The sequence below is a fragment of the Lithobates pipiens genome, unplaced genomic scaffold (assembly GCF_037356315.1).
Source record: "Lithobates pipiens isolate NorthernLeopardFrog02 unplaced genomic scaffold, aLitPip1_a1.2 Scaffold_3, whole genome shotgun sequence".
Classification (NCBI taxonomy): domain Eukaryota; kingdom Metazoa; phylum Chordata; class Amphibia; order Anura; family Ranidae; genus Lithobates; species Lithobates pipiens.
Genome location: NW_027507790.1, coordinates 196,671,563 through 196,690,134, shown reverse-complemented (window position 1 = coordinate 196,690,134; position 18,572 = coordinate 196,671,563). Strand labels below are relative to the sequence as shown.

The 18,572-nt window shown below is 45.0% G+C and overlaps 1 pseudogene; it reads left to right on the top strand.

The window, feature by feature from the left end:
- The first annotated feature begins 15,232 nt into the window (after nucleotides 1-15,232).
- Nucleotides 15,233-15,340, top strand: LOC143941743 (U2 spliceosomal RNA; annotated as a pseudogene).
- Nucleotides 15,341-18,572: the final 3,232 nt, after the last annotated feature.

Here is an 18,572-nt window from a genome sequence, read left to right as displayed (position 1 = left end):
CTCTGGAAGTCTGAGGACACCAGGGACCCCACAGCTCCCAAAGAAGGCAAAATTCCAACACCAGAAGCAGAGGAGCAGGAGGAGGAGGAAGGAGAGATCGTTGAAGCTGTACAAATTGTCACCACAACAGGTGAGTGTCGGAGACCACAGCTTCTGGTAAGCTAATCAATGTATGTCGTCATATTTATAATACATGGTGTGTTTTTTTCCTTTTTTTTGTAGGTGATGTGGAAGAAGAATCACATTTTACCAGTGAAATGCCCAGATCCTAATTGGGGAGATAATGGGGTACAATCGGGATTTAGAAAATATACATAAAAACTTCAATGATTTTCAAAATAAAATGAAGAACATCATTGATGTTTTGGGGAGAGTCTGAAACACCCCAAACTAGCTAGGGTTTTATTTTTGTGTTTTGAAACAACAAATTTTGTATTTTACAAAAAGCCAAATTTGGAAGATGCACACAGCGTGTCAACATGCCCGATCTCCCATCATGGGGGATCAATGTACGTGTTTTGTGGAAAGTGGCTGAGATGAAGGGGTTGCAGCCCCAAAACATGTACATTGATCCCCCATGATGGGAGATAGCACATGTTGACACACTGTGTGCATCTTCCAAATTTGGCTTTTCCAGGGGTGACACCCCATGTGATGAAGGCAATATCAGCCCAGTTTGTACATACTCATGTCTGATATTGTCTTCACTTTTCAAAGTTAAACTTTGTAAATTCCTGTGTTCTGTATGTTTCGCTTTGATACATGCCTGTTTACACAAAAACGCCAAGTTACAAAAAAATTACCTTAAATAATGTTTTTGATACACCCAATATGTTGGTTTGTTGTAAAACTCTTTTCTAAACGCACATGAGAATGTGCTTTGATTAAAAAGTTAAATTATCAAAAATGTGTGGCTTCCTTTTTCAATGTGGAAAAGCAGTATTTGGAGTAAAATTGTTGTTTTCGGTGACAATGGGTGTTATTTACTAAAGGCAACTCCACTTTGCACTCCAAGTGTAGTTTCAGGTGTACTTTTTCAGTGCACTTGTAGTGCATAGTGGATGTGCCTTTAGTAAATAACACCCACAGTGATGTGTAAATTTTCACAATCATGCCATTTTCCTGACCCCACATATTTCTGCCATGGTGCGGAAAATGAGCAAGATTTTTGTCAGTAATGCACTACATACATTAGTTAACAAAAACAAGGTGTGTGTGTGGCAGACCCACAACTTAATAAGATTATCTGAAGAAGAGACTGTCCCCTCATCTCGCTCAGAACTTGGGTTTGCACTGTTGTAGAAAAAGGCATAACAACATAAATCAAACATTTACCTAGGAGACACCTAAAACCAAGCCAAGCAGTAAATGAAAACAAAGACTATTGTAGTTTCAAAGAAAAATTTATTACAAAAATGCCTCTCAGACATTGTCTGGCATATCAATGGCCCCCCTACCCACAAAGTACTCCTTGTATTGGGTTCGGACCTCGCGGGCGCTTTGGGGGGACAAGCCAGGACGAGCAGCTTCAAGGGCTGTGAGGTTATCATTTTCAGGCAAGTCTGCATCTGGGCCAACTGAGACCACATAGTTTGCTGAATGTCTTTTCAAGAAATTGTGCAGAACACAGCAGACAAGCACTATGTGATTGAGTTTATATTCAGCCATGTGGATAGGCTTTAAAAAAAAGGTGGAACCGGCTGGCCAGTATTCCAAAAGTGTTCTCCACAACTCTTCTGGCTCTGGCAATTAAACATCCTCTGGTCCGGGGTGAAGGTCCTCATCGGGAAAGGCCGCATCAGGTGGTTTGCCAGGGAAAACCCACATATCCGCGACGAAGACGAACAGGAGTCCTTCCTGATTCTCCTCTGGGGGTGGCAAGCCCAGACTGCCACTCTGGAGACACCAGTAGAATTCCGTCCGTGAGAACACTCCACCATCCGACATCCGGCCATTTTGCCCCATGTCCACATACAGGAAGTCATAGGTCGCTGACACCACCGCCAACATGACAATACTAATAAACCCCTTGTAATTATAATAGTACGACCCCGAGTTGGGGGGTGGGACGATGCGGACGTGTTTCCCATCAATTGCACCTCCACAATTGGGAAAGTCCCAACGACTGGCAAAGTGGGAGGCCACAGTCTGCCATTCCTGTGGCGTTGAAGGAAACTGTGGAGTGAAACAAGACAAAAAATTTGTCATTTTGCAAATCAACATTGCAAGCAGATTAAACACCAACATTTTTGGCCAAGATCAGTATAACATTTTGGGAAATGAGTATTTAAAGCCTAAAGTATAAGGTCCCCTTATCAGAGTCATCACCCCCCATCCCCCCCATCTGATGGGCCCTTGCAAAAAATGAGGGGGGGGGGGGGATGTTTTGGACAGGTAACCCTCTCCACTTGATTGAGAGCTGAATGCCTAAATAATGTGTGATACTTTGGGAAGCCCCTCCTTACTTACACTATTGGCAGCCCACCGGACAGGTAAGAAGTGTCATAATACCAAAAATAAAATAAAATGGAAGCACATTCTGCTATTAGCTATCAAGATAATAATAGGGTAAAAAAATAAAAAATATAGCATTTGAAAGTATTGAGGCAGGCCCTTGCACTATATGCTTTGGTGGATTTGTCCATAAATGTGACCAGAAAAAAGGTAGGTAGAATGTGTTTTGGGTTTGGTAAAGTCAGCAGATAGAGGATTGCTATCAGCTGACCTAGCAGTTGGGGGGAGGGGGGTTCCTAAGGAGTTTGGCCCAACCAAAAAAATAAAAAAATGTCACTCTGCATGAACTGAAGCACACACATAACATTTGTAGACATTTTAGGGGGTGTTTAGGGGAAAGCAATACTATGGAGCTGACACAAGACATTGCTAAGTGACTAGACTATAGTTTTATGGGCCAAGAAGAGCATGGTGGGGAAGTTAGTGAGGCAAATATGCATGAGGACAAAGGGGCACAGCATATAAATTAGAGCATATTGCAATCATGGTAATTAGGGAATGAGGAAAGAAATGCAAGACATTAGCAATCATTAAATACATAGAATGTGATGTTAAACGATAAAACTTACCTTCATATAGTTCTTCTGCAGGACCTGAATGATGGCAGAACAGGTCTCTGGAATAATGATCCCCAGAGCCTGGGGGGAGATGCCTGTGGAGAACTTTAGGTCCTGAAGGCTTCTCCCTGTCGCCAAGTAGCGCAACGTGGCGATGAGTCTCTGCTCCAGAGTGATGGCTTGCCACATGCAGGTATCCTGCCTGGTGATATAAGGGGACAGCAAAGCCAGCAGATGGTGAAAAACGGGGTCCGTCACCCGGAGATAATTCCTGAAATCATCAGGATTATTCTCCCGGATCTCACTGAGCAAAGGCATGTGCGAGAACTGGTCACGCTGGCGCAACCAATTCTTGGTCCACAAACGCCTCCTCGCCCTGTTCATGGACCAGGCTTGTGTGAAAGCTAAAAGCCCAACACCAAGCCCCTGCACAGCACAAACTTTACGACGAGTACATACACGAAACATGGTTGAAAAAGGTCGGCTGGTCAGAACGGACAACAGAAAGCACCGATAAACAGCAATGCCTGAAAGAACGACCTGAAAAGCAGAAGCAAACAGACAATAAGCAATGCAAATCAAAGCGTACTATACCAAGATATAGTCCACAATGAGAAACAAATGCTTACTGACTACACGCACTGATAATCAGATACGCAAAGACAAGCAGAAACTGAAGAGCAGTACTGAACTGAAGCACAAATCTGAAAAGCGCGAATCGTCTCTCACCAAACTTCTACTAACATGCGATAAACACGAGATCAGCAGAAGGAGCCCAAAGGGTGCCGGACGTGGTGCTGAACTTCCTTTTTCTAGTCCCGTCATACGTGGCTTATGTCACCGCGTTCTTGGCAACCGAAACTTCCGACAACTTAGTCCGATCGTGTGTATGCAACATCGCTTCCGGACCTCTTCCGGACTAAATCCGTCGGAATTTATCCGACGGATTTGGTTGTCGGAATCTCCGACCGTGTGTACAAGGGCTTACAGTTTTCCTTCAGCTTTAAAAAGAAGTCTTTCCGCCCCCGCTTGATGGATGCAGCCTGGGGAATCAGTTTGTCCTGGATCACGGGCTTGTGGGCTTCCCATAAAGTCAGTGCTGAGATGTCATTAGTAGCATTGTGGGAAAGGTATTCTTTAAGAGTCTCTTCTACTGCCAATCGGTGTGAGGGATGTGTGAGGGTGGAGTCATTGAGGCTCCAAGATATATCATGCTTCCTAAGTAACTGGGAGGCGACAGTGGTACATACTGCGGAGTGGTCAGTCCACGTATAGGGGCTGATCACCGAGGACAGTATTTCAGGGACCATAGCTGGTGTAAAAAAAATGTGATCAATGTGGGAAAACGATTTGTGGGGATCTGAGTAATGTGTAAATCGTTTGCTACTTGGGTTAGCTTCATGCCAGGTATCCACTAATTTGTACCTGGTGAGAAGCTGTTGGAATGTTAGTCTGGCTGGGCTGAAGAGGCTGGAGGGGACTTATCGCAGAAAGGGAAAATCACCTGATTAGAGTCTCCACATAGAACAATTGTTTCAAATTTATGTGAGTCTACTACCTGAAACAGATGTGAGAGAAATGCGGTTGGGTGCTTATTTGGGGCGTAATAGGATACAATTGTGATCGCAGTATCTGATGTATGGCCCATGATTGGTAAGTAGCAGCCCTCTGGGTCTTCGATTTGTGAAGCAAGGGTGAAAGGCATAGAGAGATGGAAGTCGATAAGTATCCCGCGTTGTTTGGTTGTGGCTGAGGCTGTATAGAACTGTGGGTAGAAGGCACTGAGGTATTTGGGGGCGTGTTTCTCTATGAAATGTGTCTCTTGTAAACAAATAATGTGGGCAAAAGAACTTTGGGGCCTTGGTACACTTGTGTGGGGTGTTAAAGCGTTGAACATTCAAGGAAAGGATGTTTGGGGGGGGGGGGCGTAGGTGAGTTGAGTTTGGTGCGATGGTGGTGATGTTAGATCCTGAACGAAGAACTGCGACTACCAGAGAGGAAGTGAGAGGATAGTGTGGAGAAGAACAAAATGAGGTAATACAACTCTTATAACTGCAAACAATGTAATTAAATAACAGCATAACAATAGGGTACAGTAGCATACTAGGGGAGCAACAAGCAGATCCTGCATATTAGGAGCAGGATGCTGAGGGCAGTTAATGAGGGCGCAAGTGGTTCCGACGGGGGAACAGCACCGGGAAAAAAAAAACAGGGTAAAAGTCCTTAACAGATATAATTGTAGCATGGCATAGCAATGATAGGAGAGATGCCGTGACCCGTCACCAGGTGTCACTCAGTGAGTGATGCAAAAGTACATTTAATTCCAAAACGTTAATAAGAAGGAAACGACTTGGTTAAGGTAACATGTGCTGCCTTAGCAGCATGTGACCCTCAGAACAGGCCAGCAGGCTCAATACTAAGTGGATTGTCTTACCAAGTAGGCCTAGTGAACCGTGGCTCTAGAACCAATGAGCTTTAATAGTCCCCACCAGGGCCATCTTTAATATGGTTTGGACCCTGGGCAAACATTTTTTTTGCCCCCCCCCCCCCCCATGAAATTTTGCTCTTCACCCCAACATCTCAAAAAACGGCACACATATAGAATCATCTAATAACAACTTTAATAGTCTATTGTAAACATAAAGAACTAGTCCACAAACAAGTCCTTAGCTATATCTGTAACAGTACATACCAGCCAACTGTACATCAAACGCAGCCACTGTACCCATAAATTGCCACCACTGTGCCAAACGCAGCCACTGTGCCATCAAACGCAACTACTGTACATCCCCCGCCCGCCTTGCACTTACCGTGTCTGGGTGGGGCAGAGAGTCACGGCGGCGGTGTCCTCCACGCTCCTTGATGTCTTCTCCTGTGCTCTCTTCCCTGATAGGCATCCAATCACAGTGCCTGTCATTTCAGCCAATCAGGTGACAGGTAACAGACCCAAGCACCTGATTGGTGGAGAGGCGGTTCAGTGTTAGGAAAGCAAATATTAATTTGCTTTCCTAACACACAGCTGAGTGAACTGCAGGTGCCCAGCATGGCGCTCGCTGTTCACCTTTTTTGATGCTTATTAGAGCCCATGGCTCTAATCAGGTGCTAAAAAAAAACCTGGCGCTATAATTCAGGCTCTTGTCACTCAAAAAGGAGCTGGACACCTGAATAGGGGGTGGCAGCGGTGACCATAGATAGATTCATGCAATACATGAATATATCTATGGTGATAGACAGGTGGCAGGAGAAAGGGAGCCGTGCCCGTGCGCCCTTTATGGATGCATTCCCTATGTTGATGGGCTTATTTTGTGCCTGGCTGGTTCACAGATATGTGTTTTGGCAGCCCACATTCGCGCAGACACAGCAACCCATTCATGAGAATGGGCTGCCATGCCTGCGTTTCCTGCAGAAAAAAGTTACTTAGTCTGTCGAAACACATTTCAGCGGACAATCCCCTCGTGTGTGGGCTTCAGCTGACTTTTTCAGCGTGCAGTCCGGAGTACTAAGAATTTCGGTTTTTTCGAAATTCTGTCCGTCGTACTTTGGTTTCAGCGGACAATCCGCTCATCAGTATGCTAGTTCGACGGACTAAGAATGGCGCATGCCCAGAAAGGATTTACACGGCGGAAGGGTGCTTTGCTGTGTCTTGGACTTCCTATTTCTAGTCCCGTCGTACGTGCTGTACACGTCATCGCGCAAGCTTTCGATGGACTGTTTGTGCATCCGTGTGTGGTCAAGTCCGTTCAGTGGAAAGTACGACGGACTGTCCGTCGGATTGTATGACGAACTAAGTACGCCATACAATCCGCTCGTGTGTACGCGGCATTAGTTGACCATGATCCAGCAGACCAGCACTCTGACAGCACTCCATTCCATGGTCCAACTCCTCCTACCGAGGCCTCCGCTCCTCCGATCACGTTGTACACTTGTACAGGCAGTGACTGTGCACACATAGCAAGGAGCAGGGCCAGAGCATCAGTGGAACTCAAGGCCCCACCCACCCCATGCCGCTCCGTGATTGAAAATATGCAGCACTGACATTGCTGCACTGTGTGTGCTGATACTGCGGCTCAGTGGCTGCTTGTGATAGACTGTCACTGTGTGTGTGTGGTAAATTTTAAGCGCCGATCATGCGATTTGCGGGAAGTGCACGGGCTAAAGGGACAGCTATGCTTTGGGCCCCAAAACAGTGACAGGGTCCTGGGCAGCTGCCCCATTTGCCCTGCGGTAAAGACGGCCCTGGTCCACACTTGCAAAAAAATGTAATAGGGAGAAAAAGAAAAAAAAAACGTTAATGTAGCATGAGTTGCCTCCTTAAAGGAAGTGAAAGAGAGCAGGGATTTTTTAATGCTTAAAGTGAAACAATAAAAATGAAATATTTTTCCCGTGTTTAGCATAGTACCATAGCAAAATGACCTTTCTAAAGGAAAAATTGTAATTTAAAACTGATCGTGGCTGTAATGAATTTTCGGGTCTTTCGGGCAATATAGATACAGATAATTTAAAAAAAAAGAGTATGAGATCCCCCCCCTTCCCATCCATTACCAGGCCCTTTGGGTCTGGTATGAATATTAAGGGGAACCCCGAATCAACATTTTTTAAAAAAATTGTGTGGGGGTCCCCTGAAATCCATACCAGGCACTTCGGGTCTGATATGGAAATTAAGGGGAACCCTGCGCCAAATTTAAAAAATAAAATTGGCGTAGCCCCCCCCCAAAATCCATACCAGACCCTTCAGGTCTGGTATGGATTTTAAGGGGAACCTTACGCCAAACATTTTTAAAAAATTTGCGTAGAGGTCCCCCCAAAATTCATACCAGACCCTTATCCGAGCATGCAACCTGGCAGGCCACAGGAAAAGAGAGGTGTGTGAGAGAGCGCCCCCCTCCTGAACCGTACCAGGCCATATGCCCTCAACATGGGGAGGGTGCTTTGGGGTAGCCACCCAAAGCACTTTGTCCCCATGTTGATGGGGACAAGGGCCTCATTCCCACAACCCACGGTGGTTGTGGGGTCTGCGGATGAGGGGTTTATCGGAATCTGAAAGCTCCCTTTAACAAAGGGACCCCAGATCCTGGCCTCCCCTTCTGTGTGAATTGGTAACGGGGTACAAATTAACCCCTACCATTATACAAAAATAGTGTCAAAATGGTAAAAAAGACAAGAGACAGCTTGGGACGAGTCCTTTATTAAAAAATGAAAAAATAAAAATGTCCCACGGTGTAAGTTTATGCTGCCCAACCGACCAAAAAAGAAAGAAAAAAAAAGCTGCAACCAACCCGCCTCCATAGGAGGCTCCTGCCGGCTGATGCGTCTTTGCTGTGACAGCTCTTATATAACCGAGGGCGGAGCCACCTAATGAAGTAACCGGGTGACCCCGCTCCCGTCTGATGCCATGGGGTCTTCCCCATGGCTTCCCCGTGGCCTCAGAGGGGGTCAGGGTCAACCAACAGGAGGGTGTTCGGCTCATCCCTGATTAGGATATAAGTGGGAAATACTGAAGGTGGAAGAGCTTCTAATATATTAGGGTATAAGGGAGAATAGAGAAGGCAGAAGAGTTAACAATATATTAGGCTCCAATCACATCTGCACGCTCCATGAATGCACAGAAAAGCAAGCATTTTTGCGCGCTTTCATAGAATGCACAAAAAAACACAAATTGCACACCTACAGCACATAAACATTGCGCACCCAGCGACACATATGTGTGATGTGTGGGTGTTAAAGCCCAGGTTTTTTGCCACTACACACCACTGTTACTGCAGCGTAAAGGGGTTAAAGAATATGTTAACCCAACAATTCATATTCTTGATATGTGCCTGCTGTTCTCTTTGTATTGCTTCCTTTGTGTGAAATCCCTGGTGTCCCTGCCAGTCCCTATGCTTTCCTATTAATAACTGACCACACTAGAAATGAGAGCATAGAATGGTCAGTTTTCTGGCTGTGCTGGGAACTCAGCCTGCTCTCCTCCAATGATCTGACTTGTGCTGATACGTTCCAACCCCCACCCTCTCCCCCCACACACACACATCTGTACAACTATGTACAACTATTCCCTGGGAAGATCAGTGTACTGCTGTTTTCCCTCCTCCAGCTCCCTGGGTTCCCTATGCAGCTGAGAACAGAGGTTATGTGATCACTTCTAAAAAAGGAGAAAAAAAAGTATACACACATGTTTTTCCTTTCATTTCTTTTCTAAGCTGAATGTGCTGTTTTACAAGCTTAGGGTTAACATATCCACTATATTGTCAAAAGTATTGGAACGTCTGCCTTTACCCGCACATGAATTTTATTGGAATCCCAGTCTTAGTCCATAGGGTTCAATATTGAGTGTGCCCACCCTTTGCAGCTATAACAGCTTCAACTCTAAACAAGGTTTAGGAGTGTGTCTGTGGGATTTGAATATTCTTCCAGAAGCGCATTAGTGAGGTCAGGCACTGATGTTGGGACGAGAAGGCCCGGCTCACAGTCTCCGCTCTAAATCATCCCAAAGGTTTCCTATCGGGTTGAGGTCAGGTGAGTTGAAGCTGTTATAGCTGCAAAGGGTGGGCCGACTCAATACTGAACCCTACGGACTTGTGTCCGTAGAAAGTTCATGTGCGTGCAAAGGTGGTGGACTTCGCGGCCGCCAAGCCATGTGCATCGGGTCCTCCGCCGAGCAGTTGATGCCTGCTATGGCTCTTAAATGAGCCGTTGTAGAGCTATGGCGGTTCATGGGAAGAAGCTGACCTGCTACCGTATAATGACGCTGGCTGGTCGCTAAGTGATTAAGGTATAAGGGAGGGTACATATATCGGAATTAAATCTTCTTATGTTTTTGGAATATATGAACAGGACATGGATATGGTAGGTGGCTGGAGATGTCCCAAAGCTATTACTGGCCTAGGACCTTGATTGGTTTTGATCCAGCTGTGACTTTGAGGAGGGACCTTCATCAACACGACAAGCTGGTTGGATATGTCATTTTAGCTCAAGTTTGACATTCCCTTTAAGGTGCTTACATAGTATGTTTGATTCATGCAAGGCATCATTAGGCATTCTTGGCTTGTTTGTGACCGACCCTCCACAATTCAACATGGTCTGCTTTTTGCATGTGTAACTTCTACAGCTAGTAAAGAGCATATATAACCAAAATATTGTGACTCCGTAACTGCATTTCTATCAACACTCCATAAATTCTGAGCCAAAGTGTTAGCTTGACAATATTTATATCCATCATGCAGAATGACGGGATAGGAATGCATCTGGTAGCAATATACTTGTAGCATCACACGTGTTTTCCAAGCAATGTTTACCAAGCCTTTCCAATCATCCCTTAGATGAGGTTATAGGTTACACATACTGGGGTGAATTAGGTTACTTTTATGGCTGCAGAGAATTTACTCACAAATGTGATTCATCATTTTACTGGATGTTTGGCCCCTTAAATATATGTCTCTGGCTGCCTGGCGTATACTGGAATCTGCATATACTGTCTATACATTATCCTGGGCCTCTTCACCTAACATTAGTCATCAAGTTAGTCATGCTGTCCTTGCATGCCCCAGGGTAACACTGATTTACCCAAGCTGCTTTCTAGAGAAACGTGCTGTCAACAACTAGCATACATTTTAGTAATTTGTGTAGGTATCAGTAAAAAGACATTTGAATGTAAATATGCACACTTATACTCTATATAACACCATTTAGGCAACTGATATTTTGCTCGAAATTAGGTGGCCTGAGGAAAATTGTGAGTCAATGATTTTCTAGAATATAGTATGTGCCATTCAAGTTGTGACAGTTGGGGATTGTGGTTATTGGGGACACACACATTTAAGACATCTGATTAGAAAGTATCAGATTTGATTAATATTACGGTAATATACCCACGCTATGGTCATATAGTGATGATCTAGTGGAAATGGGGGTGGTTCTGGCACAAACTGTAGTTTAAATTATGCCAGAGAACCTGAGTCTGTATTATTGCAATGGATGTGGATCATGGGAGAGCACAAACCATGCAAGATGGAAGGTGATATCCGGGGGTGAAGTAAAAACAGTCCATAACTCAGGGCAGGCCTCTTTAGGATAGCAGAAGCACGCTCCCAAACATGTACAAAAAGGGTAAAGAAAGAGGCGCCTTCTAAGCCCCCATACACACGTTCGGACATTCCGATGGAAAATGTCTTATTGGACCGTGTTGTCAGATAATCCGACTGTGTGTGGGCTCCATCTGACTTTTTCCTTTGGAATGTCCGACCAACAAAGACCTGGATATAAAATTTTCCGACAACATGATTCGATCGGACTTTGTCCGATCGTTTATAGAGAATTCCGATCGGACAAAGTGCCACGCATGCTCAGATCAAATTACGAGACCAAAGCTATTGGCTACTAGCCTCAACGTAGTTCCGTCATAACGCATAAACGTCATCACGTTACGAACAATCTGATTTTCCGACAACTTTGTTCGACCATGAGTATGCAACACCAGTTTCGGACAAAATCCGTCGGAAAAAATCTGACGGATTTTGTGGTCGGAATGTCAGACCGTGTGTACTGTAGTCTGAACTGTAGAAACTTTATGGTACAATAAATAAAAACACTCACATGCACTGAAATATTTTGTTTCAGAATTTCGTTTTCGTTCGAAAAATACATTTATTTAGTTACTCCTGAAATTCGTTTTTATTTATTTTGTTTAGTTAAAAAATGCATTTGTCCGAAAATCTGAAATAATTAAGGTTGAATCTGTCAGTGAATGTTTATGGTGTCTGTCGAATATTGTAAGAAGATTCGACGGAGCAGCTAAACTGTACAATGCCGCAATCGTACATTTTCGGTTGAATGTTCCACTATTTATGACACTAGTAATAATTATATTTATTAATTATTATTACTAGTCAACTAACATTAGAATTCTTCTATAGCCTATGGGTAGAGCATTCAACCATAAATGTCCGTTCTAGGCGACTGCTTCGTCGAATCTTCATGTCAAATCTTTTCGCTCTATGTTGAATAATCTTGGACTAATAGAGTTAGGTTAGGCACATTCGACCTTTTTGCTATTGTCTCTATAATGTCAAATCTTTTCTCTCCATGTAGAATAATCTTGAACTAATAGAGCTAAAGTTAGGCACATTCGACCAAAGGTTCGATGGACACAGATTGCTATTGTCAACGTCATGTCAAATCTCCTATCTATAGCGAACTGTTGCAACGAAAACAAAAATAAAGCATTTGTTTATGTTGGATCCTTCGGTTTTTGGATCCTGTACATTCGTTATCGTTTGCTAAAACGATAGCGAAAATACCCGAAATTCGGATGAAAATGCATTCGGACGAAAACGAATGCACATGTCTACTTTGCACATGTCTACTTTGAGGTCAAAAATGGTCAGCATGAGGAAAATCCTGCAGCGGTGCTTCTCCTTGCTCGCAGGTTCAACAGGCTGTGTCATTGAGGAACCCATATAAAGCCGTTTGCCGGCTCTGTACACTCTGCGGCTCAGATGGTAATGCAGAGGAGAGGTCTGAAGCAATCATGGACCGCAGCGGTGTCTGACATCACAGAATGATCACGCCATTCCTGTATTCCAATATGTTATTTCCAATATGTCCACTAGACGGACATTCCAACGACAAATCCGTGGATTTTTTTCTGATGCATGTTGGCTCAAACTTGTCTTGGATACACACGGTCACACAAATGTTGTCGGAAATTCCAAATGTCAAGAATGCAGTGACGTACAACACGTACAACGAGCCAAGAAAAATGAAGTTCAATAGCCAGTGCGGCTCTTCTGCTTGAATCTGAGCATGCATGGACTTTTGTGCATCGGAATTGTGTACACACAATCACACACAAGTGGTTTGAAAACATCTAATAGACATGCTAAATACTATGTCATACGTTTCGAAACATTTAAGCAGTTTGTCATCGTTGTGTTTGAACAACCAAAGATTCCCATACGAGGGCCCTCGCAGGGATGTTTATCATTTGTGTAATTCACCGTAAATAGTGATAGTGGGGGGGGGTGAAGGTAGAGAGATAAAGAGAGGAAACGGGAGAAAGGTGAGGGTAAACATGGGGGGGGTCTGCCTCGGTCCAATCTCATAGCATCAAGGTCAGCATAAACATGCATACTTCACTTAGTTTGTGACATAATTTCTGTATAAGCAGTTGTATATTTAAAGGCGAACCAGCAGGACTATATCTTCTTTACCAGATCCGACTTATTCCTGAGGGGTAAGATCTTCCATGTAGTATGTGTTGTCCACTTTCACCAGTCATTGGCGTAATGAGGGTATGGTTGTTTGCTTCCAGTAACGTGGGATAGGGGTTTTTGCTGCATTAAGCAAATGTGGTGTTATTGATTTTTTATATGCTCCTGCTGATGAGCCCGTACAATGGAGTAATATAATCCATGGATCATTAGGGATTTCGGAGCCTTGGATCACCTTCACCCAGTGTAAGATGGTCAGCCAGTATTGGCGGATGAGTGGGCAATACCACCAAATGTAGGCGTGTGTGGCTTGTTCACCACATCCCTGCCAACACAGGGATGACACTTCTGAAAATGTCTTGTGTAGCACCACCGTTGTGTAGTGCCATCTTGTGAGCAGTTTAGAATATACTTCCGCCATTTTGGAGGCTGTGGAGGAAGTGTGAGCAATTATCAGGATAGTGGATTTTTGAGCCTCCGATATATCTTTGTGGAGATTTTTTTCCCAGTTGGCCAGGAAAGTAGGGTTTCCAGCTGTGGTCATGGATTGTAAGGTTTGATAGAAATAGGAAATGGGTTTATCAACTGGTTGGCTCTGAAAGAAGGCAGATTTCATGGGGGTTAGATCTGAGGTGGTCTGGAGAGGTTTTGGGAGGGAGTGAACAAAGGCAGTCAATTGATGATACTTCCAGTGGTCCAGAGGGGTAATCAATGAGCTGGGTAGCAATGTAGACATGCCCGAATGAGTTGTGACCTGGTGAAGAAGGGGCGTAGGGCCCAGGTTCCATAAATGAGTTTTGGGGTTCATGTTACCAGGTGGAGAGTAGTCGTGACCAGTCAGTGGCATGAGGGGGGAGTTGTATTGCCATTTGTGAGTCTTACACAATGAATCCCATACCATGAGGGTCGAGTGTGTAAGTGGTGAAGTAGTAGCAGACAGTGTTCTGTACTTTTTAGGAATCCATATTTGAGTGAAAAGGTCAGTTTCGCTAAGTGAGATCTCGAGGTTAACCCATAGTTTGGAATCTTTATGATACTTCCATTCAGAGATTCTGTTCATTACTATAGCAGTGAAATATTGCTTAATATTAGGTAGGGCCAGGCCACCTTGGCTTTTACCTTGGCTTTTAGGTCTGACAAGGAGAGCTCTGGCTAATCTAGGATGCTTTCTGTTGCATACATATTTGTTTATCATTGAGCTAATCAGAGTGAAGAAACCTGCGGGAATACCATAAGGTATCACAGCAGCCTGGGTACTACACTTATCCGCCCCAACCATGAGTGAGCTATTTGAGACCATTTTTGTAAGTCCGATTTGATTGTGTTAAGCAGGGGTAAGAAGTTTGTGCGGAATAGAGACGTTGGGTTAGAGGTGAGGTAAATGCCTAAATACTTCATTTTACTTTTTTGCCAGCTAAATGGGAAAGAGCTTTTAAGTTGAGATACAATCTTTCCGGGTACTGAGATGTTTAGGATTTCCGATTTGGTCATATTAATTTTAAAATTGGAGATGGCGCTGAATTTGGAAAATGCTAGCATGAGATTAGGGAAAGAGATCAGGGGTTATTGTACATAAAACAAAATATCATCTGTATAGGCAGCATACTTGTATTCAGTAGCACCTAAAGTGATTCCGTGGATGTTGGGATTATGTCTAACCAATGAGAGGAAGGGTTCTAGAGATAATGCGGATAAGATAGGTGATAACGGGCAGCCTTGGCGTGTGCCATTAAATAGAGTAAAGGGGTTGCTCAATGTATCATTTATGCGTATTTGGGCCGTAGGGGAATTATATAAGGTGGATATGTGAGAAAGGAGGGTTGGACCAATTCCTAAGTGAGATAGTGTAGCCATGAGTTACTCCCATACCACCCAGTCAAACGCTTTTTCTGCATCCATGGAGAGAAGAAGGGTGGGCTGGGAGGACCCCCTCGCGTAGGTCATTAGTGACAGGTTGTCGCTTCTCGGCCTTTTGGCTAAGATCAAGTGTAGTATCTGTTCTTATCAGTTGCCAAAGGAGGCGCTGGTCCATCCCTATTTGAGAGGGTTTGGGCGGCGCTCTCCGATGGTGTAATTTGCATCCCGAAGGATGGTTTCGGTAGGGGCCACGTCGTGCCGCCCGACAGTAAACTGGGGGCCGATGCATGGTTGAGTCTGAGCCATCTGGAAGGATGCCCCTGGTGAGGGCAGGTGCTGCCTGGTCGGATCCAGAGGGCCAGGTTCCCGGCCTCTGGTCTGGATTGGGGTAGTTCTAGCCCCGGGCAGTTTTTCGGAAAGGAACGCTGGTTACTCCTTTTTGCTGTGGGGGAGTGCCGGTTAGTACATCCGAATATAATTAGGAAGGAGTGATGGGAGCGACGGTGGAGCCTGATGGTAAAGGGCTCTCACCAAGCTTCCTGATCTTCATGCCTTCCTGTCCGGGGTGGGGGCTGCTGTGGTCTGGGCCGGGGGTCGGGGGCGGTCTTGAAAGCCTATGGAGTATGTGCCCCTGGAGTGGCAGTCCAGGGGTGCCTAACAATCACTGTGAGTGAGGGTCACTTTGATTTTGGGCACCACGGTCACTGCACCATGACACGCTTTTTTAGCACCTGCCTCTTGGGCCGGGCCTTTTGGCTGGGGCCAGAGGAATTTTTTATTCCCGGCCGGAGGGCCTGGTCGTTGTTTCACACAACGACCACCTTTTCACTCTCCTCTCCACTATCCCTTCCCCACTTTTTATTTATTTTCAGTGTGTCTTGTCACGTCTTGTTTTGTCACTTTGCACGTTTGCTGTGATGAGTAGGGTCACAGGTTCTAGGGCCTGTCCTGAAAGTCTGATGTGGGGGTGGACATGGCCTTCTGGCTTAGTTCACCCTCTGCCTTAGGGTTTGGGGTCTTCCTTCGGGGGAGCCCTACCTAGTATTTGGGTGGGTCTGTTTCGGCAGACCTTCCGAAGAACGGGGTCTGACTGGTTTCGGCCAGGAAGACCAAGTTTTAAGTGTCCTTGTCCCTGTCAGGAGCCTAAACGCCCCGGGGGATTCAGGACAAGGTCCTCTGATTTTAGAGGACTTGTGTACCCGTCTGCACTTTTTTGTGTCACTCTTTATGTGTGTGCACATTTTTTATGCACCGGGTGAAGTTTTTTGGAGTGTGTTTTGCACGCCACTGGCTTTCAATAAAAAAAAAATAAAAATTAGTGACAGGTTGTGGTGGGCGTTGTCGCGCCTCCCTGCCAGGGATAAATCCCATTTGGTCTGTAGAGACCCAGCACGGAATGAGGTAGGAGTCTGTTCGCAATGACCTTGGCATAGAGCTTAGCATCTACATTCAAAAGTGAAATGGGACGGAAGCTCCCACAGCTACTAGGGTCCTTGCCCGGTTTGAGTATCACAGTAATGTGTGCATGGAGAGTTTTGGGTCTGAGGGTTTCACCTGTTGAATTCGCATTTGCATAGGAGGCAAGGCAAGGCAATAATATGTCTGCAAAAGATCTGTAATATAAGACCCTGAAGCCATCTGGCCCGGGTGCTTTGCCATTTGCCATGGCCTTCAATGCTATGTGAAGCTCAGAGGTGGTAAACTCTCCCCACAGAGTATTTAAGATGTCTGTTGATAGTTTGGGTAGGTTGGCCTGCACTAAGTATTCTCTGATTAGAGTCGTCTTGGTATCCTGATTTGTTACTGTATGTTGGACGTGGTACAAGTGTTGGTAGAAAGCCTGAAATTCTTTGGCGATATCTGATGTTTCATAAACTAGAGTGTCAGACGGAATCTTAATTTTGTCTATGAATGAGGCTGCCTTTTTCTGTTGTAGGGAGCATGCTAACATTCGTCCCGGTTTGTTACCCCACTCGTGGAAGCGTTGGGTTATTGTGCGAGAGTGGCGCTTCTGTTCTGCGTGGAAGAGAGTCTAATTCCTCCCTCTTTAGTGTCAGGGTGGGAAATGTTGCCTGTGACTGGCTAGCTTTATGTTGTTGTTCTAGGGCACTGAGGTTGCGTATTAGTTTGGTTGGTTGGTATATGCGTTCTCTCTTTTTTCTAGAGCCTAGTTCGATAAGTTTGCCTCGTATTTGAGCTTTGTGTGCCTCCCATAATACACCCAGAGATGTGTCAGGCTGTGTATTGTCTCTAAAATAGTGGGTCAGCTCGTCACTCACCAATAGTGATGGCCGAACGGTTCGCCCGGCGGTCGTTTCGCGGCGAATTTCCGACATTCGCGGTCCGCACGTTCGAACGCCTTTTTCCGTCGTTCGCCGCGGCGGACTTACGTGTTTAATGTATACAAGAACTTTAACCTTTGGTGACACGTTTATCATGTGATACAGGACAGCCAATTGAGACATGACAGCACATGGACACTTGTACATTCCCCCTAACCTATAAATACACCCGATCCGGTGGCCATTTTACATTCTTTCTTCTGTTAAGATAGGGACAGGTTCCTGTGTGGAGTAGGGAGAGATAAACCACTAGCTATTTGGTACACAAAAGTTCTTTTCAGGACTGGTATAGGTGTTAGGTGTTGATAGGTTTGCTGTGCTGCTGATTCTTGCAGCAGCCTGAGTGTCTTTTGTTAGTTTAGAGAAAGGGAAAGGACGGTGTATGCTACAGGGACAGCCAGATTAGTCTTTCATCATCATCATCATCATCATCATCATTAGCTGTTACTATCAAGGTCCACAAAAGAGCTGTTCCAGTAACCACTAATCGTTCTCTTTTTTTGCCAATTTGTATAGGGACAGGAAGGAAGCAGTGTTGTCAGGCAGTGAGGGTAATTTTAAAGACTTGCTGTTATTATTAGTTCCACAAAGGTTCTTTTCAGGACTGGTATCAGTGGTACAGTAATAGGCTTGTACATGTATAATATTCTTTCTTCCAAATATAGAAAGGATATTATACTTGACTGCTGCCCTTCTGCTGCAGTCTGCTAAACATTCACAACTCACTTGTTCCACAAAAGTTCTTATAAGGACTGGTAACTTGGTATAGGGTGCTACGGTACATAGGCTTGAGTGCGGTACAGTCTGCTGTTCTGTAAGGACCGCTATCGGTCCACAATAGATAGGGTTGACGTGCACCACTGCTGACCGCTGCCCTATACTGCAGCAGTCCTTCAGCGGTATAGGGACTGACGTACAGTCTGCTAATCACTAACACACAACCTGCTTGTTCCACAAAAGTTCTTATAAGGACTGGTAACTTGGTATAGGGTGCTACGGTACATAGGCTTGAGTGCGGTACAGTCTGCTGTTCTGTAAGGACCGCTATCGGTCCACAATAGATAGGGTTGACGTGCACCACTGCTGACCGCTGCCCT